This window comes from Triturus cristatus, chromosome 1_1 (genome assembly GCF_964204655.1).
Source record: "Triturus cristatus chromosome 1_1, aTriCri1.1, whole genome shotgun sequence".
Lineage (NCBI taxonomy): Eukaryota > Metazoa > Chordata > Amphibia > Caudata > Salamandridae > Triturus > Triturus cristatus.
In genome coordinates this window covers 75,224,273-75,230,179 of record NC_140579.1, presented here as the reverse complement: position 1 = coordinate 75,230,179, position 5,907 = coordinate 75,224,273, and the positions used below count along the sequence as shown (strand labels likewise).

Below are 5,907 nucleotides of genomic sequence, written 5' to 3'. Positions count from 1 at the left end.
ATTGGCCCTTATGATTTGGAAGCTCCGCTTCTTATGACGACTGGTTGCGGCGAGAATCTGTTGGGTTTGGATTTATTGAAAAGATTGCATCCAACGATATATTGTTCTCCTTCTGGTGTACATCTAAACTTTGGGGCAGAAATTGACTTCTCCAATGTATTTGTCTAAAGATCAATTTCCACCTGAATTGCTCTCTCTCCCTACAACGCTTTGGGCTACGGGTCCAAATGATGTTGGTTGTCTTGAGATCCCACTCTATGTCGTTACCCTCAAGCCCAATGCTAAATTGCCACGCATTCTCCAATACAGAATTTCCAATGAAGGTGAAAAAGCGCTTTTGGATATCATCTATGATTTGGTTCAGAAGGGTGTGGTTGAGGAAACAAGAGGAAATGTATGTAATAGTCCTATTCTCCCGGTTCTTAAATGCACTGATCCTTCTCAGCCTCCTGTTTATCGCTTTGTAATTGATCTTCGGTAGGTTAATAAAATTGTTGTACCACAGTTTCCTGTTCTCCCAGATATCACTGCCCTGTTAACAATGATACCTTCCACAGCGGCTTGGTTTTCTGTTATTGATCTGAAAAATGCTTTCTTCAGCATTCCCATTGCTGAAGAGAGTAGGGATATTTTTGGCTTCTCTCTTGGAGGCCGAAGCTTCCGGTTCAAGCGCGCTCCCCAAGGCTATTGTGAGAGCCCCTCCATTTATAGTCAAGCTCTGAAATGTCAACTTGATGCTTTTCCTTTACCGCCTGGTGCTACCCTTATCCAGTATATGGATGATTTGTTGATTGCTGCTGATTCAGAAGATGTTTGCAAGAATGTGACTGTTGCACTGTCGGGTCACTTGTCTGATCTTAATCATAAGGTTTCATCTTCTAAACTACAATATGTTTGCCGAGAGGTTACCTACTTGGGTTATCTCTTATCAAAGGAGGGAAGTCGATTAACCCCAGAACGTATCCAAGCAATTGCACAAATGTCTGTGCCATCCACACATAGAGAAGTGCGTGCCTTTCTGGGCATTACTTCTTATTGTAGGCAATGGATTCCAAATTTTTCCTTGTTGGCCACACCTTTGTTGGCACTCACTTTGAAAGACACACCCCAACCCCTTCCGTGGACTGACGAATGTCAGAAGAGTTTTACTGATTTACGTACTGCTCTATGCTCTGCTCCTGTGTTGGGTACTTCTGATTACAGTAAGCCCTTCACGCTCTATGTCCATGAAAGAGAGGGATGTGCGTTGTCAGTCCTAACACAACGATTTGGAGATAAACAGCGGCCATGTGCCTATTTTTCGGCTACGTTAGACCTGGTAGCCAAGGCATTGCCTAGCTGTTTTAAAGCGACAGCAGCAGCAGCAATTTCTGTTCGTCAGTCTGCTGGAGTGGTGCTGGATAATACTCTTATTGTTATGGTGCCACATGCAGTGGATGCCTTGCTAAATAGGACAAAAACGCAGCATCTTACCAGTGCTCGCTTGTCTGAATATGAGCTGACTCTCTTGGCTAGTCATGTGCACATCAAACGATGTGCACATGACTCCGTACTGAGGAGGAGACAAAAGGTAGAATTGATTTGAAGGATACGCCACTAGTGGATCCGGATGGGATCCTATGGGTGGATGGGTCTTGTTTTAAACTCCCGAATGGTGAGACAACTTCAGCCTATGCTGTTACCACCTTGCATACAATTGTGGAGACAGCACGCATCAGACATAGTTCAGCTCAAGCAGCTGAACTGATAGCTTTGACCAGAGCGTGTGTGTTATCTAAAGGAAAGAGAGTGAATGTGTATACCGACAGCCAGTACGTGTTCTGTGTGGCGTTTAGCTTCGGACGATTGTGGAAGGAAAGAGGATTCCTTACCTCCCAAGATACTAAAATACAGCATGGTCAGTTGGTGACTGACCTTCTTAAGTCACTTGCTTTGCCTACCCAGATCGCAATTGTGAAGTGTAGTGCGCATAAAAGGATCACTGATGATGTTGGTCGCGGGAATGCTTTTGCGGATGAGGTAGCGAAAGAAACAGCCAGAGATGCTACAAGTCGCATGTATGTTGCGGGCCCTGCAAATTGGGTCAGGGAAAGATGGATGTGTGAGGACACAATATAAAGTGTGAGATCGATTCAGGGAGAGGCTACAGAGAAAGAGTTGAGTAAGTGGAAAGAAAGTACAGGAATGTTAGACGCGACGGGTTGTTGGGTGGAATTATCAGAACACAAGCGTTGGCTGTTACCAGACGCCTATGTACTGCCTGTAGTTACTATGGCGCATGGTCCAGCCCACCTCAGTGCGAAAGGAATATGTAAGCTTTTGGCTCCAGTATGGCAGAACGAAGGGATTCCAAAGTGTGCGGATAATGTGGTGAAGCATTGTATTCTTTGCCTGATGTACAATCCGGGAAAGGGAACCCCAACTCCGGCAGGTCATTTTGTTTCCCCGACATATCCTTTTGAGGTGTTGCAAATCGACTACATTCACATGGAGCGATGCAACAATCTCAAATATGTTCTAGTGGTGGTATGTGCCTTTTCCAGATGGATAGAGGCTTACCCCCTGAAAGACAACACTGCTTTGTCCACTGCCAAAGTACTTCTAAAAGAGTTCTTTCCTAGGTTTGGTTTGCCACGCATTGTCTGGAGTGACAATGGAAGTGAATTTGTGGGCTAAGTCATGCAAAAAGTATGTGCAGGTCTTGGAATAAAACAAAAGTTCCATGCGGCAAACCATCCACAGTCAGCGGGTTTGGTAGAATGCTATAATGGCACTCTCAAACTTAAACTTGCAAAAGTACAAGCTAGTACAGGTCTTAACTGGCCCGATGCTTTACCTTTGGCTCTCTTATCAACTAGAACAGCTGTACATTCTCGTTTGGGACTTAGCCCATACGAGGTTGTTTTTGGGCGCCCAGCTAATGTATGGGGAGTCCCTCGCCCTAAAAAGTATTCCGATATACAGTATCCAATGCTGATTGACTATTCACATGACCTCACAACTAAATCGCGTGTTCTTCACCAACAGGTTCAAAACGCTTTACCAGAGGCCTCCACAGACCCAGGTCAATCTATCAAACCTGGAGACTGGGTCTGTGTGAAGAATTTTCAGAGGACAAAGAATTTGGAACCTCGTTGGAAGGCGCCTGGACAAGTGCTCCTAACCACACGTACAGCAGTGAAAGTCGAAGGGAAAAAGAACTGGATTCACGGCGTGCACTGCAAGAAAGTACCCTTGCCCTTGCCTTTTGATCAGTGGGTCCGTAAGGGTAAAGATGATTCTGAAGGCGAAAAGGTCCCCCGATTCATACCTTTCAGTGATGCACGCCTGAATGGAACTCGGTCGGAGAAAGAAGACGATGACATTTTACAAGGAGCTGTCCCGTCTCATCTCCGCTTGAACACTACAGAGTCACGGACACTGTTTCAGGATCAAACTACACCAAATAGAACTCGTTACAATTTAAGACCTAGAGTGGTCAAGAACACCTGAAATTTTCCATCTCTTTTGTGACTTTTTATCATCTGTCCAGGTTGCAGGTTCACGGTAGGAGTCTTGGTTTGTGACCTGTATAGTGGCTAGGCCCCCAGGACTTGCAGTGTCATTGGCCGGATAATATTCACAGCCAAGTGAGTAAGGAATATTGCCGTGAGCAACCCTTTTAGAGGATGGATGCTAAATTGGAAAAGAAGAATAAGAAAGAAGAGATGAAAAAGAAATATTGTATAATATTGTACGGTCGATGTGGCGTAACATTGTGTGTTTTTATGTTTTTGTGTATTTTATTGGCTTGTGTAGGATGGGTTGTTCATGCTATGCAGCAAAAAGTTGTCCCTACTTCTATCTCCTTGCCTCTTTATTCTACTATCTCCCCACATCAATTACATACACTTCCCCAACATGAACTAATCAGGAGAACCGAATAATTCAATAATTCATTTTTCCAGTTGTTGCACCAGCACCAATTAGTAGTCAATACAACCGACTGTTGGGTTTGTGGACTTATGCCTCATAAGACAGATAAAGGGATGCCATATTTAGTCCTTCCATTTTCTCATGAAGGTTCCGCTTGGGCTTATTTTGTGATATTTTCAAACGCATATCAGAGCCGATTTAGACGTCCTGTTAGTTCATATATCAGTGGACCAGAATTTAGTCATAGTTCTCTGATAAAGGGAATGGTAGCTATGGCTAAAATTGTGGAGAATCATAAGGTTCCTGTTGATGAGAGACGAACATATTCTGATTGGAACGTGACTCGTTACGTTACTAGCCTTAGTGATAAAGTTAAACAGGGAAAATCTCCACCAATTTGGACTGTACCTCATCAAGGTAATTTCTGTTTGCAAATAAATGGCCAGACTACTGACACTGAACAAAGAAAAAGCTTTTGTTCCCATACATACATCTACGCATCTCAGAATTCACCGCCATTAGTACCATCTCAGGGAACGTATTTTGTCTGCCACGATAGAGCCTACACGTGGTTACCGACTGATTTTTCAGGAACATGCTATATAGCTTTTCTTCTCCCTCCTACATATACTGCTCCTTCAAGCCATCATAGAAACAGATATGGCAGGGGGATTATTGATTCAAAAGACACAGCAGGACAAGAGGGAAGAGATTTCCTCAAAGGATTTCTTCCTTTTTGGGGCCCAATAGCCAACAGCAGAAACATGAGACAGCTGGTTCGTGTTGTTGAGACTACCATAGATGTTACTGTGGGAGCTTTGAGTAATCTCACAGCTGAACTTCAGGCGGATCGTCTCATGACATTGCAGAACCGAATCGCACTAGATGTTATTCTTGCGGATCGTGGTGGAGTCTGTAAATTGATCGGATCTAGCTGTTGTATTTATATACCTGACGATGCCACTACGGTATACCAAGCCATCTCTAAATTACATGTAATCTCCGAGTCGATTCATCAGGACGAAGGAGACTGGTCTTTATTGGGATGGTTTTGGGGATTACTGTCTAAATGGGAATGGAAGGTATTTACATTCCTTGGAATGGTTTTGGCCATCATATTTTCCTGTTGTCTCTGTATGCAGTGTGGCCCCGCCATCTGCGGTCTTTGTGCCACTGTGTGCATCCCAAGACCTAAGTCACAGAAAACAGAGAACATTAAAATGATGTTGCAGCAACAGCTTGACGACCTCATGGCTATTGACATTGACTCAGATTAACGTGAGTCTGTGTATTTTGCCTAAGTTATGGCAAAAGGAGGGTCTGAGGAAATTCGATTTTCGATCTCGATCGTATTTAGCCACAATTTTGTGTTCCGCCGCCATTTTGTGTTGCCCTCACTCAGGCAGCACGGCGAACGAAGTCTTTTCTGCTTTTCCTACTGCAACGTGTCAAATAGCCTTCTGCCTCTGTTTACGAAACTGATGTCAGGGACTGGCCGAGTCCACTAATCCTCGTCTGGTTTGACTAATCCCTGTCTCGACTATCTGTTGGTTCACACTATTCTCTCCTGACTTTATCTTATCTTCTGGCCTTCCAGAAAACCAGATTTTTGCTTTTAGCTCAAACGGATCAAAAGTTATTCAGGAAAAGACACACATTTCCAGTGGCAGCTCACATGACTTGCGGGTGGGGGGGAGAAGGTCGGGGGGGGTCGTGCACGGGTTCGCATGGGGGGGATTAAAAATGAAAAAAACTTACCTCACCGGGTCCCGCGCCGCCTCCACTCCTGGCCGGGACCTGCGTTTCCGTGCTGCTTGAGGAGAATAGGAAGCAGGCATCCTCCCTCCCCTTCCCTAAGCAAATCACAACGCTGCAATGGCAGCATTGTGATTGGTGTGGATGGCGCCCAGCTGGGCGCCTGTAGGGAGGCCATTTTCTCTATGTAGGCTGCATGCAGACTACATATAGAAAATGAAGAGTGCGCGTGACTGG

At 44.8% G+C, this 5,907-nt stretch overlaps 1 pseudogene; it reads left to right on the top strand.

The window, feature by feature from the left end:
• The first annotated feature begins 3,815 nt into the window (after window positions 1–3,815).
• LOC146869480 (endogenous retrovirus group PABLB member 1 Env polyprotein-like) lies at window positions 3,816–5,192 on the top strand (annotated as a pseudogene).
• The last annotated feature ends 715 nt before the right edge of the window (window positions 5,193–5,907 follow it).